The 19,204-nt window shown below is 46.2% G+C and overlaps 1 pseudogene; it reads right to left on the reverse strand.

Annotated features, from left to right (window-relative positions):
* The window catches only part of LOC121570262, a 56,763-nt pseudogene extending 43,527 nt beyond the window's left edge, over positions 1–13,236 (reverse strand).
* Between the last annotated feature and the right edge of the window lie 5,968 nt (positions 13,237–19,204).

Here is a 19,204-nt window from a genome sequence, read left to right on the forward strand (position 1 = left end):
CTCTGATTGGTTAGAGACGATCCAATCGCTGATGACTTCGTTTTGTGCAACACCTGTCGTGCCCCTCATCACCACAAATTACTTAAATGATGGCAGTCACAGACTAAAGTATGTACAGAGCAGTGGAATAATTTAGTGTGCGTCATCAGGCTACTGCAAACCAGGAGTTTCAGATCACTGTGATGGGGTAAAACAAGGCTGTCAAAGTATGGCCTTATGATATATAAATGTAATGTATTATCTCTCCTGAGTGGCGCAGTGGTCTAAGGCACTGCATCGCAGTGCTAACTGTGCCACTAGAGATCCTGGTTCGAATCCAGGCTCTGTCGCAGCCGGCCGCGACTGGGAGACTCATGGGCGGTGCACAATTGGCCCAGGGTAGGGGAGGGAATGGCCGGCAGGGATGTAGTTGATAGAGTAGTTGATAGAGCATGGCGTTTGCAACGGCAGGGTTGTGGGTTCGTTTCCCACGGGGGGCCAGTATAAAAATATATATATGTATTCACTAACTGTAAAGTCGCTCTGGATAAGAGCGTCTGCTAAATGACTAAAATGTAAATGTAATGTAAAATGTCATAAAGAGTTTAATGTCGATGATAAAATATTCACTTTGACACTCGCTTGGTGAAGACACCCTGGGATATATGCAAATACGTTTTTATACCCTACAGTGTTAAAACAACACCCCAAAAACGTTTTAGAGTTGCAGTCCATTTTTGCCACAAATGGCTTTGTCACTGTGGCAGTGTATTCATGGATGCCAAGGGAAGCCAGGCTTCCCCAAAAACTTCCCCAAGAAAAAAAGAAATAAAATAATTTATCTTTCGTCTCTCTGTGTTTCATAATTGTCCTTCAAATCGCAAGAGGCTGAATGTACAGTATCTCACCGGAGAAAGCATCTGAGTGAGCTAAACAGCGCCCCTCTGTTTCTGTATGCGTAGGCCATCTATCTGATGCTGTCTGGTCCAAAAGAGTATGACATTGTTGCTGCCCTTAGCATTGAACGCAAGGGAAGCCAGCGAGCATCTGGCCTCCCTTGATAAAAAGTATAAAATAATAGCCAATCAACATTGAGCTAAACTGAGTGAGCTCAACTGTGAATCGTCCTGACACAACAAAAAAAATTGTCAAGGGAAGCCAGTTTGGATTTGGCATCACTCCTATCAAATGCTCGCTAGCTAGCTGGCTAGCTATAATTGGCCCTTTCCTAAATTAGCCATGGATGGAGATTTGGACTTGTGGTTTTACTTAATTCTCCGTACTGGCCATTGATTATAACGGCGATTCTGATCCAACCATTAATTCATACATTGTGCCCCTGGCTGAGAGGATGGAAGTTCAATATGTAGCTAGATGTAGAAGGCAAATGTTAACTAGCTAATGTTGGCCATGAATGAAAGTTAGGCTAGCGAGCAAGCATTTTAGCCAGGTAGCCTAGGACAACAAAAAATAAAAGCGTGTACTGTAAGACAGAGTGATAGACCGTTTCGTCAACATGAAAGAGAGGAGGATGGCATTGGCGTTTCTCTACAAGTAGGGTAAGTCAAAATGTTTTTTCTACTTGCACGAACGCGCACGCACACACACATGCACACAGAACCATGGACAGCCACATCATATTTAGCTGACGTTGATTGTACTAAATTGTTTTTGGTTTCTTTTAGTTGTCACTGTATTAGACTAAGCATAGGTGATTTGATGATGTTGAAATGTTGAAGTCGAAATGGTGTTGGAATAGTGGCAGTAGCTCCCGTTTTCTTTGCGACTTACACTAAAAAGGCACATTTGTACCTTTACCAAAGGTGCACTTTTGTACCTGTGGACTACATGTAACAAAGGAACTATCTCGTCCCCTAAGGGTGCACTATTGGTTCTTTTAAAGTTAGAGTCCTTAATTGAAACAATAACAAAGCGGACACCCACTTTTCTTGGTTATAAGCCGAGAGATGGGCCTGGATAAATGTAACCACTCTCAAATTCATAGACAGAGCTATGAATGCAAAGACCGACCATCCATGATATCAAAACTATAGTTTTAACCATGGTTTGAGGCTATACAGTGTTTGTTTACATTTACATTGTTTACAAACATTGGAGTAAAACAAGCTTATATTTTGGGTTCTGATTGGGTACGCCAGTTGAGCTAAGCTCAGGAGGCATTTATAAGTTATATTCTTGAAGAATCAATGGTTATCATTAATTTATAAGTCCAAAAATGGATGTAGGGACTAAAGATTCTAGCTTTAAGGTACAAATTGCAAGAGTACAATGATATACCTATAACTACAGTGGCAAGCGTTTGTACCCCTTTCAGTACTATTCTAAACCTTTTTTTCTGAGTCTAGGTAGGACTCTAGAGATGACAGACCTTTATACTTAATGTGATGCATACGTCCATTATATAGCTTAATATAGCTGTCATCTTAATAGCTAATCAACATAAACGGAATATGTGTATGTGTGGGTATGGGTGTGTGTGAGTGTGTGTGAGTGCATGTGTGTGCGTGTGGATATGTGTGTGTGTGTGAATGTGTGTGTGTTCATGGACGTGTGTGTGGGTGGTATGAGAGAGCGAGAGACAGACAGTCTGGTGGAACACTACAGTGTACAGGTGTCAACCTCACGCCTGTCAACATGTGATTGACGACTAATCCATCAATAACAAAGCTCTGCATCGATATTTAGACATATATGATGACTTCATCTCTGTAGCTCAATTGGTAGAGCATGACGCTTGTAACGCCAGGGTAGTGGGTTCGATACCCGGGACCACCCATACGTAAAAATGTATGCACACATGACTGTAAGTCGCTTTGGATAAAAGCGTCTGCTAAATGGCATATTATATTATTTATTATTATTAATCACATTTATTTATAAAGCCCTTTTTACATCAGATGATGTCCCAAAGTGCTTACACAGAAACCCAGCCTAAAACCCCAAACAGCAAGCAATGCAGATGTAGAAGCACAGTGGTTAGGAAAAATTCCCTAGAAAGGCAGGAACCTAGGAAAAAACCTAGAGAGGAATCAGGCTCTGAGGGGTGGCCAATCCTCTTCTGGCTGTGCCGGGTGGAGGTTATAAGAGTACACGGCCATTAAGGCCAGATTGTTCTTCAAACGTTCATAGATGACCAGCAGGGTCAAATAATAATCATAGTGGTTGTAGAGGGTGCAACAGGTCAGTACCTCAGGAGTAAATGTCAGTTGGATTTTCATAGCCGAGCATTCAGAGGTCGAGACAGCAGGTGCGGTAGAGAGAGAGAGAGAGAGAGAGAGAGAGAGAGAGAGAGAGAGAGAGAGAGAGAGAGAGAGAGAGAGAGAGAGAGAGAGAGAGAGAGGGTGAGAGAGAGAGAGAGAGAGAGAGAGGGAGAGAGAGAGAGAGAGAGAGAGGGAGAGAGAGAGAGAGGGAGAGTCGAAAACAGCACGTCCGGGACAAGTTAGCACGTCCGGTGAACAGGTCAGGGTTTCATAGCCGCAGGCAGAACAGTTGAAACTGGAGCAGCAGCACGACCAGGTGGACTGGGGACAGCCAGGAGTCATCAGGCCAGGTAGTCCTGAGGCACGGTCCTAGGGCTCTGGTCCTCCGGGAGGGAGAGAGAGAGAGAGAATTAGAGGAAGCATACTTAAATTCATTTGCCTTGCCGTTCACCTTCGCACCCCTGGGCCAGACTACACTCAATCATAGGACCTACTGAAGAGATGAGTCTTCAGTAAAGACTTAAAGGTCGAGACCGAGTCTGCGTCTCTCACATGGATAGGCAGACCATTCCATAAAAATGGAGCTCTATAAGAGAAAGCCCTGCCTCCAGCTGTTTGCTTAGAAATTCTAGGGACAATAAGGAGGCCTGCGTCTCGTGACCGTAGCGTACGTGTAGGTATGTACGGCAGGACCAAATCGGAGAGATAGGTAGGAGCAAGCCCATGTAATGCTTTTTAGGTTATCAGTAAAGCCTTGAAATCACCCCTAGCCTTAACAGGAAGCCAGTGTGGAAAGGCTAGCACTGGAGTAATATGATTGAATATTTGGGTTCTAGTCAAGATTCTAGCAGCCGTGTTTAGCACTATCTCAAGTTTATTTAGTGCTTTATCCGGGTAGCCGGGGAGTAGAGCATTGCAGTAGTCTAATCTGGAAGTGACAAAAGCATGGATTAGCTTTTCTGCATAATTTCTGGACAAAAACTTTCTGATTTTTGCAATGTTACGAAGATGGAAAAAAGCTGCCCTTGAAATATTCTTGATATGTTCGTCAAAAGAGAGATCAGGGTCCAGAGTAACGCCGAGGTCCTTCGCAGTTTTATTTGAGACGACCATCAAGATTAATTATCAGATCAAACAGCAGCTCTCTTTGTTTCTTGGGACCTAGAACTAGCCTCTCTGTTTTGTCCGAGTTTAAAAGTAAAACATTTGCAGCCAACCACTTCCTTATATCTGAAACACAGGCTTCCAGAGTAGGCAATATTGGGGCTTCACCATGTTTCATCGAAATGTACAGCTGTGTGTCATCTGCATAGCAGCGAACGTTGACATTGTGTTTCCGAATGACATCACCAAGAGGTAGACTATATAGTGAAAACAATAGTGGTCCTAAAACGGAACCTTGAGGAACACCGAAACTTACAATTGATTTGTCAGAGGACAAACCATCCACAGAGACTAACTGATATCTTTCCAACAGATAAGATTTCAACCAGGCAAGAACTTGTCCGTGTAGATTAATTAGGGTTTCCAATCTCTCCAAAAGAATGTGGTGATCGATGGTGTCAAAAGCGGCACTAAGGTCTAGGAGCACGAGGACAGATGCAGAGCCTTGGTCTGACGCCATTAAAAGGTCATTTACCACCTTCACGAGTGCAGTCTCAGTACTATGATGGGGTCTAAAACCAGACTTCTTTTGTTTTTGTAAAATTTTTGAGAGGAATGGGAGATTCGATATAGGCTGATTGTTTTTTTTACATTTTCCAGGTCAAGGTTTGCTTTTACAAGAGAGGCTTTATTGCTGCCACTTTTAGTTGAGTTTGGTACACATCCGGAGGACGGGGAGACGTTTATTATGTTCAACATAGGAGGGCCAAGCACCGGAAGTAGCTCTTTCATTAGTTTAGTTGGAATAGGGTCCATGCAGCTGGAAGGTTTAGAGACCATGACTATTTTTGTGAATGTGTCAAGAGATACAGGATTTAAAAACTTGAGTGTCTCCATTGATCCTACGTCCTGGCAGTTCTGTGCAGACTCAGGACAACTGAGCTTTGGAGAAATACGCAGATTCAAAGAGGAATCCGTAATTTGCTTTCTAATGATCAAGATCTTTTCGCCGAAGAAGTTAATGAATTCATCACTGCTGAAATGAAAGCCATCCTCTCTTGAGGAATGCTGCTTTTTAGTTAGCTTTGCAACAGTATCAAAACATTTTGGGGAATTGTAGAGCTCATCACTCCCCCTAACTGGGAGAGGACCAGATACAATTACTTGATGCCAACACATCTTTCTAGCTAAGTTACACGCTGAAGTTATATTGCACTTGATGACCTCTGACTGTTTCATCCTAACATTGTTGGTGCCGACGTGGATAACAATATCCCTATACCATCTACACTCGCCAGTTTTAGTCTCAGCCAGCTTCATCCTCAGATTAGCCTTTACGTCAGTAGCCCTGCCCCCTGGTAAACAATGGATGATTATTTTTAAGTATAATATTGTGGGTAATGGAGTTGCCAAGGGTTTTCTATTTTTCAGAGCTAATGGTGAGGGCTTGGGCGACTCCCGTAACGAGTGGAGGAGAGACCAGAGGAGGGTTGGCCTCTGACTCGTTGCTTAATTGGGAGAACCGGTTGAACGTTTCTGTAGGCTGAATGAGCGACACTGGTTGAGCATGCCGACGGCATTTCTTTCCAGAAGCCTTTAGAATATTGTCCGGCTGCGGGGACTGTGCGGGGGCGATTTACACTACTATCTGTACTTACTGGTGGCACAGACGCTGTTTCATCCTTTCCTACACTTAAATTGCCCTTGCCTAATGATTGCGTCTGAAGCTGGGCTTGCAAGTCGGCTATCCTCACCATAAGGCGATAGTTCTCCTGCATATTATGACTCCAGCGCCTGCAATTTGATGGCATCGCGTTAATTTTACTACTTAGCTTTTTCGGCTGGTGGAACTCCTGGAGAACCATGTCCAGATAAAGCGTCTGGGGTGAAAATGTATTTATGTGACAAAGGGATGTATAAGGTAGGCTGCTACAGCTAGCCTGGGTGCCAGTCTATCTTTGCTCTCTTGCCAACTCCTATAGAATTGGCTTGACAATGAGCAATGGGGTTGGCAAGAGCACAAACAGATCTGGGACCAGGCTATTCTACAGCTGCTTATTGCAACAAACATAACATTTCCCCATTTATCTGAGAAATATTCTGAAATAAGTCTTATAGAAATCCCACCCAGCATGGTAGCAGCCAGACAGCTATTGTTCCTTTGGTGGTCTGTCTGGTCAGTGTAGCAGCAGCACACATTGGGATAATAGAGCAAGGCCAATGTAAGGGTGGCTCTTATATGCCAGACTAAAATGTCACGCCGCTGCATAGAACAGAATGGGGCCATGCTTTAAAGCCTATTGAATAATCCCAGACTGGGGTGTAATCAGCGTGAAAGAACAGACCCAAACCTCCCCACACACACACCACCACCACAGAGACTGAGCTTGTGTGTGTGTGTTTATGTGTGTGTGCGTGGGCTCCACAGAACAGAACAGTCTGTTAAAAATATCCAGTTCCGTTCAGCATGGAGCAGAGTGGAGAGGAGATAAACAACAAGAAAGGCCTTATTTCCCCTCTAAGCATTTTCAAAGAACTAAATCAAATGGAAAGTGGAGACACCACAACAAACATACGTATCTGTTCAAGTGTGTCACCGTGCTGATGCGCTGAAGGGGATCAATGGAGAAAAACTTAATATGATGGTTCTGAGACATTCAGTCAGACGTTCAGTTCAGTGATTCAGACTGTTATACTATTAGAACTGAGAGACTGTGGTGAAATAATGATGAGGATATCATGTGTGTGTGTCTTCTGCATGAGTGAAATAAATGCTTTATTGTCACATACACCAGATAGGTGCAGTGAAATGTGTTGTTTTACAGGGTCAGCCATAGTAATACGGCGCCCCTGGAGCAAATTAGGGTTAAGTGCCTTGCTCAAGGGCACATCGACAGATTATTCACCTTGTTGGTTTGGGTATTCGAAACAGCGACCTTTCGGTTACTGGCCCAATGCTCTAACCACTGGGCTACCTGCCGCCCTAAAAAAGACAGTGTGTGACAGTGAAAGACAACGAATGAAAGACAGTGATTGAAATCTGAGTGAAAGAAAGAGTGTTTATGCGTGGCAGGCAGTGGATGTGGAAGGACTTCACTCAGACCCTGGCCTGCTGTGCACAGTGGGCCTACACATCCAGACAACCAAACAACCAAACCAATAGAGCATTCAAAGGAAAACAACATTTAAAGGGGCAATCTGGGATTTTGATCTCATGGATGGTCAGTCTTTGCATCCGTAGCTCTGTCTATGAATTTGAAAGTGGTTATATTTCTCCTGCCCTGTTTTGTTGTTGTTAGAATTGCCCATTTAGGAAATGCATGATGGAACTCAATAACAACTCACCTCTCCATGGAAGCTGTACCTCCCACTGAGTCTAGGCCTGCTGTCATTTTCGAAGGGCATGGAGCCACTGAGTAGGATGTAAGCAATGACCCTCAGGGCCAATATGTCCACCTGGCAGGAGTAGGGACTCCTCAGGACCACCTCTGGGGCCATGTACGCTGGGGTCCCACACGTGGTCCTCATTGACCAGTCTCTTCTACCGCCACCTCCTCCATCCCCTCTTAGATCCCTTCCATTGCTTCCACCACCCCCCTCCATCCCTTCTACTGCCCTTTCCATCCGATATTTGTGCTAGCTAGCCAACGTTTAATTTTTGCTGCGTTATGAAAGGAACTAGACACGGACACGAATTATCTGTTTAGTGTGTTAACACACTATTGGTAGTTTGTTGTAACCAAGTATTGGTGCTAAACTGTGTGTTATTGGATGCTTGCATGCTAGTTAGCTATGGCGTCATAGTTAGGCATCGTGGGCTGTTGTGGGTAGTTATTGTAGGTTAGCATTGTTTTCGGCTGTGCCGGGTGTAGCACGAAGCTAGCTAGCTAGCCGTTTTTCAAACAAAGTCAACACAGTAGCCATTGCTAGCTAGCCAACACGACCAGCTAACTGTACTGTAGTAGCTAAATACAATATACTTGTGCTAGCTAGCCAACGTTTAATTATTGCTGCGTTATGAAAGGAACTAGACACGGACACAAATGATCTGTTTAGTGTGTTAACACACTATTGGTGGTTTGTTGTAACCAAGTATTGGTGCTAAACTGTGTGTTATTGGATGCTAGCATGCTAGTTAGCTATGGTGTCATAGTTAGGCATCGTGGGCTGTTGTGGGTAGTTATTGTAGGTTAGCATTGTTTTCGGCGGTGCCGGGTGTAGCACGAAGCTAGCTAGCTAGCCGTTTTTCGAACAGAGTCAACACAGTAGCCATTGTGTGCTGTACTGTGGCAGCTAAATACAATATATTTGTGCTAGCTAGCCAACGTTTAATTATTGCTGCGTTATGAAAGGAACTAGACACGGACACGAATTATCTGTTTAGTGTGTTAACACACTATTGGTGGTTTGTTGTGACCAAGTGTTGGTGCTAAACTGTGTGTTATTGGATGCTAGCATGCTAGTTAGCTATGGTGTCATAGTTAGCTAGCTGAATAAAGTGGGTTGAGTCTATTCCTTGAAACATTGAACCGCTGTGGTTCACAACAATTCTGATTTCTAAAGGTGGAAGTTGGGAGAGTTTTTGTTCGGGTGGTTCAGTGAAACAATTATAGTTTCTGAGGTGGAAGTTTTGGTGAGGGAGGCCCTGCTCTCTCCTCTCCCAGATGTTTAGTTCATTTCATTCCGATCTCCTCTGCATTATTGTAGCCATTTGCTACAGCCTGTCAACTATGCCTCTGCCTATCCCTGTTCTCTCCTCTCTGCACAGGCGCTCACACGCCTCACACCGCGTGGCTGCTGCCTCTCTAACCTGGTGGTCCCTGCACGCACCCCACACCTGGAGTTCCAGGTCTCAGACAGCCTCTGGAACTGCCGTTCTGCTGCCAACAAAGCTGACTTCATCCCAGCCTATGCTAACCTCCAGTCCCTCGACTTCCTGGCGCTGACGGAAACATGGATTACCACTGAAAACACTGCTACTCCTACTGCTCTCTCCTCGTCTGACCATGTGTTCTCGCATACCCCGAGAGCATCTGGTCAGAGGGGTGGTGGCACAGGAATCCTCATCTCTCCCAAGTGGTCATTCTCAATTTTTCCCCTAACCCATCTGTCTATCTCCTCATTTGAATTCCATGCTGTCACAGTCACTAGCCCATTTAAGCTTAATATCCTTGTCATCTATCGCCCTCCAGGTTCCCTTGGAGAGTTCATCAATGAGCTTGACGCCTTGATAAGTTCCTTTCCTGAGGATGGCTCACCCCTCACAGTTTTGGGGGATTTCAACCTCCCTACGTCCACATTTGAATCATTTCTCTCTGCCTCCTTCTTTCCACTCCTCTCCTCTTTTGACCTCACCCTCTCACCGTCCCCTCCTACTCACAAGGCAGGCAATACGCTTGACCTCATCTTTACTAGATGCTGCTCTTCTACTAATCTCACTGCAACTCCCCTCCATGTCTCCGACCACTACTTTGTTTCCTTTTCTCTCTCGCTCTCCTCCAACACTACTCACTCTGCCCCTACACAGATGGTAATGCGCCGCCACAACCTTCGCTCTCTCTCTCCCACTACTCTCTCCTCTTCCATCCTATCATCTCTTCCCTCTGCTCAATCCTTCTCCCTCCAATCTCCTGATTCTGCCTCCTCAACCCTCCTCTCCTCCCTTTCTGCATCCTTTGACTCTCTGTGTCCCCTATCCTCCCGGCCGGCTCGGTCCTCCCCTCCAGCTCCGTGGCTTGATGACTCATTGCGAGCTCACAGAACAGAGCTCCGGGCAGTGGAGCGGAAATGGAAGAAAACTAAACTCCCTGCCGACCTGGCATCTTTTCACTCCCTCCTCTCTACATTTTCTTCATCTGTTTCTGCTGCTAAGGCCACTTTCTACCACTCTAAATTCCAAGCATCTGCCTCTAACCCTAGGAAGCTCTTTGCCACATTTTCCTCCCTGCTGAATCCTCCCCCTCCTCTCTCTCTGTGGATGACTTCGTCAACCACTTTGAAAAGAAGGTTGACGACATCCGATCCTCGTTTGTTAAGTCTAATGACACTGCTGGTCCTACTCACACTGCCCTACCCTATGCTTTGACTTCTTTCTCCCCTCTCTCTCCAGATAAAATCCTGCGACTTGTGACTGCAGGCCGCCCAACAACCTGCCCGCGTGACCCCATCCCCTCCTCTCTTCTCCAGACCATCTCCGGTGACCTTCTCCCCTACCTCACCTCGCTGATCAACTCATCCTTGACCGCTGGCCATGTCCCTTCCGTCTTCAAGAGAGCGAGAGTTGCACCCCTTCTCAAAAAACCAACACTCGATCCCACTGATGTCAACAACTACAGACCAGTATCCCTTCTTTCTTTTCTTTCCAAAACTATTGAGCGTGCCGTCTTTAGCCAACTCTCTTGCTATCTCTCTCAGAATGACCTTCTTGATCCAAACCAGTCAGGTTTCAGGACTGGTCATTCAACTGAGACTGCTCTTCTCTGTGTCACGGAGGCTCTCCGCACTGCTAAAGCTAACTCTCTCTCCTCTGCTCTTGTCCTTCTAGACCTGTCTGCTGCCTTTGATACTGTGAACCATCAGATCCTCCTCTCCACCCTCTCCGAGCTGGGCATCTCCGGCGCGGCTCACTCCTGGATTGCGTCCTACCTGACCGGTCGCTCCTACCAAGTGGCGTGGCGAGAAGCTGTCTCCGCACCACGTGCTCTCACCACTGGTGTCCCCCAGGGCTCAGTTCTAGGCCCTCTCCTATTCTCCCTATACACCAAGTCACTTGGCTCTGTCATATCCTCACATGGCCTCTCCTATCATTGCTACGCTGACAATACACAACTAATCTTCTCCTTTCCCCCTTCTGATAACCAGGTGGCGAATCGCATCTCTGCATGTCTGGCAGACATATCAGTATGGATGACGGATCACCACCTCAAGCTGAACCCTGGCAAGACGGAGCTGCTCTTCCTCCCGGGGAAGGACTGCCCGTTCCATGATCTCGCCATCACGGTTGACAACTCCGTTGTGTCCTCCTCCCAGAGTGCGAAGAGCCTTGGCGTGACCCTGGACAACACCCTGTCGTTCTCCGCTAACATCAAGGCGGTGACCCGATCCTGCAGGTTCATGCTCTACAACATTCGGAGAGTACGACCCTGCCTTACACAGGAAGCGGCACAGGTCCTAATCCAGGCACTTGTCATCTCCCGTCTGGATTACTGCAACTCGCTGTTGGCTGGCCTCCCTGCCTGTGCCATTAAACCCCTACAACTCATCCAGAATGCCGCAGCCCGTCTGGTGTTCAACCTTCCCAAGTTCTCTCACGTCACCCCCCTCCTCCGCACACTCTACTGGCTTCCAGTTGAAGCTCGCATCCGTTACAAGACCATGGTGCTTGCCTATGGAGCAGTGAGGGGAACGGCACCTCCGTACCTTCGGGCTCTGATCAGTCCCTACACCCAAACGAGGGCATTGCGTTCATCCACCTCTGGCCTGCTGGCTCCCCTTCCTCTGCGGAAGCATAGTTCCCGCTCAGCCCAGTCAAAACTGTTCGCTGCTCTGGCACCCCAATGGTGGAACAAGCTCCCTCACGACGCCAGGACAGCGGAGTCACTCACCACCTTCCGGAGACATTTGAAACCCCACCTCTTTAAGGAATACCTGGGATAGGATAAAGTAATCCTTCTACCCCCCCCCCCCCAAAAAAAATAAAAAATAAAAATAAAAATATAAAAGTGTAAAGTGGTTATCCCACTGGCTATAGGGTGAATGCACCAATTTGTGGGTCGCTCTGGATAAGAGCGTCTGCTAAATGACGTAAATGTGCCCTTGAGCAAGGCACTTAACCCTAATTGCTCCTGTAAGTCGCTCTGGATAAGAGCGTCTGCTAAATGACTAAAATGTAAATGTAAATGTAATCCATCACCACCGCCCTCACCATCCACACTTCCTACCTCACCACCCGAACCTCCACACAGACCTCCACCCCTTCCACTGCCTCCTCCAACCTCACTATCTCCAACTCCACCTCCGCCTCCGCCTTCGCCATCTCCACTTCCACCATCTCCACTGCCCCCTCCGTCTCCACCTCCACCCTCACCCCCTCCAGGGTCCCTGTTCCCAAAGCTGGACAGCCCTAAGTCAGTCACCAGAAGGCGTGAGTCAGCTCCATGGTGGTAGTACAACAGATTCTCAGGTTTCAGGTCTCTGTGTGTGATGCCCAGAGAGTGAAGATACCCCACTACGGCAAGCGTCATCTGCGGGGCACGAGTAGCATCACGCTCAGTGAAGTGGCCCTTAGCAATGACACGGTCAAACAGCTCCCTGCCCGTGGCCAGTTCCAACATCACGTAGACCCTCTGAGGCGACTGGAACACCTCCACCAGCTGCACCACATTCGGGTGGCTCACCCTGCCCAGTACCCCCAGCTCCGATTCACACACCTCGAGCCCCTTCCTGGCTTCCACCTCCATCATCTTGATTGTGAAGGGCTGGCGGGTTGCACGGTGCTCGACGCGCACCACCCGGCTGAAGCGACTGTGACCTATCAGGGCCTTGATGTCATACCTGGAAGGGCAGGGAAGGATCAGAGATGGGGGTGTGTGGGAAATAGAATGGTATTCCATTCTGTTATTTTCTATAGTCAATTCTATTCTTGTGAAATTAGGAAGCCTATGGGAAATAATATATTGAAAAGAGATTGTAGAATCATCATCATCATCATCATCATCATCAACATGATCCTTATCATCAACCATAACAACTACATCAGCAGCAACAAATTATATCTACACATACCTGCACACATGAATTTGCACTGATTTATATTATACTACTGATCTTCAACTGTAACGGTTTTCCACAATTACCTTGCTGTGACTCGGGGATCAAACTTCGCCCTGTACTTAGCCACTTTGTTGTGCCTCTGCTGCCCATCCTGGGCCATCGATTGTTGAATGTGTGAAGGCGCCTGGTTAACTCTGATGCTCCATCAATCAATCAATCAATTTTATTTTATATAGCCCTTCTTACATCAGCTAATATCTCGAAGTGCTGTACAGAAACCCAGCCTAAAACCCCAAACAGCTAGTAATGCAGGTGTAGAAGCACGGTGGCTAGGAAAAACTCCCTAGAAAGGCCAAAACCTAGGAAGAAACCTAGAGAGGAACCAGGCTATGAGGGGTGGCCAGTCCTCTTCTGGCTGTGCCGGGTGGAGATTATAACAGAACCATGCCAAGATGTTCAAAAATGTTCATAAGTGACAAGCATGGTCAAATAATAATCAGGAATAAATCTCAGTTGGCTTTTCATAGCCGATCATTAAGAGTTGAAAACAGCAGGTCTGGGACAGGTAGGGGTTCCATAACCGCAGGCAGAACAGTTGAAACTGGAATAGCAGCAAGGCCAGGCGGACTGGGGACAGCAAGGAGTCACCACGGCCGGTAGTCCCGACGTATGGTCCTAGGGCTCAGGTCTCTCAGTTGGCTTTTCATAGCCGATCATTAAGAGTTGAAAACAGCAGGTCTGGGACAGGTAGGGGTTTCGTAACCGCAGGCAGAACAGTTGAAACTGGAATAGCAGCAAGGCCAGGCGGACTGGGGACAGCAAGGTGTCAGCATGCCCGGTAGTCCTGACGTATGGTCCTAGGGCTCAGGTTCTCAGAGAGAAAGAGAGAACGAGAGAATTAGAGAGAGCATACTTAAATTCACACAGGACACTGGATAAGACAGGAGAAGTACTCCAGGTATAACCAACTAACCCCAGCCCCCGACACATAAACTACTGCAGCATAAATACTGGAGGCTGAGACAGGAGCGGTCCGGAGACACTGTGGCCCCATCCGAAGAAACCCCGGACAGGGCCAAACAGGAAGGATATAACCCCACCCACTCTGCCAAAGCACAGCCCCCGCACCACCAGAGGGATATCCTCAACCACCAACTTACAATCCTGAGACAAGGCCGAGTATAGCCCACAGAGGTCTCCACCACAGCACAAACCAAGGGGGCGCCAACCCAGACAGGAAGATCACGTCAGTAACTCAACCCACTCAAGTGACGCACCCCTCCTAGGGACGGCATGAAAGAGCACCAGCAAGCCAGTGACTCAGCCCCTGTAACAGGGTTAGAGGCAGAGAACCCCAGTGGAGAGAGGGGAACCGGCCTGGCAGAGACAGCAAGGGCTGTTCGTTGCTCCAGAGCCTTTCCGTTCACCTTCACACTCCTGGGCCAGACTACACTCAATCATATGACCTACTGAAGAGATAAGTCTTCAGTAAAGACTTAAAGGTTGAGACCGAGTCTGCGTCTCTCACATGGGTAGGCAAACTGTTCCATAAAAATGGAGATCTATAGGAGAAAGCCCTGCCTCCCGCTGTTTGCTTAGAAATTCTAGGGACAATTAGGAGGCCTGCGTCTTGTGACCGTAGCGTACGTATTGGTATGTACGGCAGGACCAACTCGGAAAGATAGGTAGGAGCAAGCCCATGTAACGCTTTATAGGTTAACAGTAAAACCTTGAAATCAGCCCTTGCCTTAACAGGAAGCCAGTGTAGGGAAGCTAGCACTGGAGTAATATGATCAAATTTCTTGGTTCTAGTCAGGATTCTAGCAGCCGTATTTAGCACTAACTGAAGTTTATTTAGTGCTTTATCCGGGTAGCCGGAAAGTAGAGCATTGCAGTAGTCTAACCTAGAAGTAACAAATGCATGGATTAATTTTTCTGCATCATTTTTGGACAGAAAATTTCTGATTTTTGCAATGTTACGTAGATGGAAAAAAGCTGTCCTTGAAACAGTCTTGATATGTTCGTCAAAAGAGAGATCAGGGTCAAGAGTAACGCCGAGGTCCTTCACAGTTTTATTTGAGACGACTTTACAACCATCAAGATGAATTGTCAGATTTAACAGAAGATCTCTTTGTTTCTTGGGACCTAGAACAAGCATCTCTGTTTTGTCCGAGTTTAAAAGTAGAAAGTTTTCAGCCATCCACTTCCTTATGTCTGAAACACAGGCTTCTAGCGAGGGCAATTTTGGGGCTTCACCATGTTTCATTGAAATGTACAGCTGTGTGTCATCCGCATAGCAGTGAAAGTTAACATTATGTTTTCGAATAACATCCCCAAGAGGTAAAATATATAGTGAAAACAATAGTGGTCCTAAAACGGAACCTTGAGGAACACCGAAATGTACAGTTGATTTGTCGGGGGACAGACCATTCACAGAGACAAACTGATATCTTTCCGACAGGTAAGATCTAAACCAGGCCAGAACTTGTCCGTGTAGACCAATTTGGGTTTCCAGTCTCTCCAAAAGAATGTGGTGATCGATAGTGTCAAAGGCAGCACTAAGGTCTAGTAGCACGAGGACAGATGCAGAGCCTCGGTCTGACGCCATTAAAAGGTCATTTACCACCTTCACAAGTGCAGTCTCAGTGCTATGATGGGGTCTAAAACCAGACTGAAGCATTTCGTATACATTGTTTGTCTTCAGAAAGGCAGTGAGTTGCTGCGCAACAGCTTTTTCTAAAATTTTTGAGAGGAATGGAAGATTCGATATAGGCCGATAGTTTTTATATTTTCCGGGTCAAGGTTTGGCTTTTTCAAGAGAGGCTTTATCACTGCCACTTTTAGTGAGTTTGGTACACATCCGGTGGATAGAGAGCTGTTTATTATGTTCAACATAGGAGGGCCAAGCACAGGAAGCAGCTCCTTCAGCAGTTTAGTAGGAATAGGATCCAGTATGCAGCTTGAAGGTTTAGAGGCCATGATTATTTTCATCATTGTGTCAAGAGATATAGTACTAAAACACTTAAGTGTCTCTCCCGATCCCAGGCCCTCGCAGAGTCGTGCAGATCCAGGACAGCTAAGCCCTGGAGGAATACGCAGATTCAAAGAGGAGTCCGTAATTTGCTTTCTAATGGTCATGATCTTTTCCTCAAAGAAGTTCATGAATTTATTACTGCTGAAGTGAAAGCCATCCTCTCTTGGGGAATGCTGCTTTTTAGTTAGCTTTGCAACAGTATCAAAAAGAAATTTTGGATTGTTCTTATTTTCCTCGATTAAGTTGGAAAAGTAGGATGATCGAGCAGCAGTGAGGGCTCTTCGGTACTGCACGGTACTGTCTTTCCAAGCTAGTCGGAAGACTTCCAGTTTGGTGTGGCGCCATTTCCGTTCCAATTTCCTGGAAGCTTGCTTCAAAGCTCGGGTATTTTCTGTATACCAGGGAGCTAGTTTCTTATGACAAATGTTTTTCGTTTTTAGGGGTGCAACTGCATCTAGGGTATTGCGCAAGGTTAAATTGAGTTCCTCAGTTAAGTGGTTAACTGATTTTTGTCCTCTGACGTCCTTGGGTAGGCAGAAGGAGTCTGGAAGGGCATCAAGGAATTTTTGTGTTGTCTGAGAATTTATAGCACGACTTTTGATGCTCCTTGGTTGGGGTCTGAGCAGATTATTTGTTGCGATTGCAAACGTAATAAAATGGTGGTCCGATAGTCCAGGATTTTGTGGAAAAACATTAAGATCTACAACATTTATTCCATGGGACAAAACTAGGTCCAGAGTATGACTGTGGCAGTGAGTAGGTCCAGAGACATGTTGGACAAAACCCACTGAGTCGATGATGGCTCCGAAAGACTTTTGGAGTGGGTCTGTGGACTTCTCCATGTGAATATTAAAATCACCAAAAATTAGAATATGATCTGCTATGACTACAAGGTCTGATAGGAATTCAGGAAACTCAGAGAGGAACGCTGTATATGGCCCAGGAGGCCTGTAAACAGTAGCTATAAAAAGTGATTGAGTAGGCTGCATAGATTTCATGACTAGAAGCTCAAAAGACGAAAACGCCATTATTTTTTTTGTAAATTGAAATTTGCTATCGTAAATGTTAGCAACACCTCCGCCTTTGCGGGATGCACGGGGAATATGGTCACTAGTGTAACCAGGAGGTGAGGCCTCATTTAACACAGCAAATTCATCAGGCTTAAGCCATGTTTCAGTCAGGCCAATCACATCAAGATTATGATCAGTGATTAGTTCATTGACTATGACTGCCTTTGAAGTGAGGGATCTAACATTAAGTAACCCTATTTTGAGATGTGAGGTATCACGATCTCTTTCAATAATGGCAGGAATGGAGGAGGTCTTTATCCTAATAAGATTGCTAAGGTGAACACCGCCATGTTTAGTTTTGCCCAACCTAGGTCGAGGCACAGACACAGTCTCAATGGGTATGGCTGAGCTGACTACACTGACTGTGCTATTGGCAAACTCCACTAAGCTGGCAGGTTGGCTAACAGCCTGCTGCCTGGCCTGCACCCTATTTCACTGTGGGGCTAGAGGAGTTAGAGCCCTATCTATGTTGGTAGATAAGATGAGAGCACCCCTCCAGCTAGGATGGAGTCCGTCCCTCATCAGCAGGTCAGGCTTGGTCCTGTTTGTGGGTGAGTCCCAGAAAGAGGGCCAATTATCTACAAATTCTATCTTTTGGGAGGGGCAGAAAACAGTTTTCAACCAGCGATTGAGTGCTGAGACTCTGCTGTAGAGCTCGTCACTCCCCCTAACTCCAAAGGGCTTTCTGCTTCCCTTTACACTTCTGTGGCTCATCATCAAACTCTTTTCTTTTGTGACCGTAGCCCACTACTGACTTCACGAAACTCACGCAACCAATTTTCAAGGGGCTCTGGTAGCACTTTGCTGGTCCCTCAACCCATTACTAAAATGCTAAAAATGATATAAAGTGAGAGTTGTCGCTTGCTTAACTGCACGCACAAACTTTGACAATCTCACGAGACTTCTCATGCTCGGTATGCGTCTGCAGCAGTCAACTTTAGCCTATACTATAACACATAAACGGCTAAATTCATGAAGAGGAGACGTGTATTTCAAACAGACTTGGGTGTAGACAGTTATGAGAAGAAGAGTGAGTGAGCAGATGAAGACAAGATAGACAGGTGACTGGTGTTTAGAATGTGTGAATGGATTCACTGAAAGGGATTTTCTCGCATTTCTCTCACGCAGGTGCACAAGGTGAGGATGCACTTCCATTTTTTAAAACATTTTAGTCATTTAGCAGACGCTCTGATCCAGAGCGACTTACAGGAGCAATTAGGGTTAAGTGCCTTGCTCAAGGGCACATCGACAGATTTTTCACCTAGTCGGCTCGGGGATTAGAACTAGCGACCTTTCGGGTACTGGCACAACGCTCGGTTACTGGCACAACGCTCTTAACCACTAAGCTACCTGCCACTTCCACTCTTCCACATCAGTCAGGTGCCAAAAATAAAGCATTCTTGAACTGATAGTTGTCATTTCTGAAACTAACACTACTTTCTGTCCTCTCTTCCGTGTTATGCTACCTGCAATGGTGACCACTGGCCATGCGGGGCAAGCCATTATTCATCACTGATGCGGCAAACCAATGATGAGATAATGGTTTTCATCACGGCTCCGTCTCCTCTGCCAACGCCGTGGGCTATCTCCTGAGCTATACGCCCATTCATTTCGCATCGGCGCTGCTTGAACGGCTTCTCTATCTGTCCCTGCATCCACACTGAAGATCATGGGGTGTTGGTCCTCTGGTTCCTACAAATGCTATATTAGATTAGACGCCAAGGAGATGAGTGATGATTTCATCTGTGAGATTGGTATAGTTTACCACGCTCACTGTCAGTAGGCTATTTTATATTGATGCTTTGCTTGGGCAGTGAGCTACCCTGAAGGAGCAGAGCCTATATCGCCAAGACTTGCATTATTCGTTGCTTAATAAATGGTTAAACATATTTACACATGGCATTTTTTTTTCTGAAATGTATTAATGACAACATTCAAGCTGACAACAACTCGGACTGCTGGTCTCTACACATGATAGGCACATTTCCTCTCGGTTCAATTGCTGTTTACCACACCAGTCTGTA

This window comes from Coregonus clupeaformis, chromosome 7 (assembly GCF_020615455.1).
Source record: "Coregonus clupeaformis isolate EN_2021a chromosome 7, ASM2061545v1, whole genome shotgun sequence".
NCBI classification, from domain to species: Eukaryota; Metazoa; Chordata; class Actinopteri; order Salmoniformes; family Salmonidae; genus Coregonus; species Coregonus clupeaformis.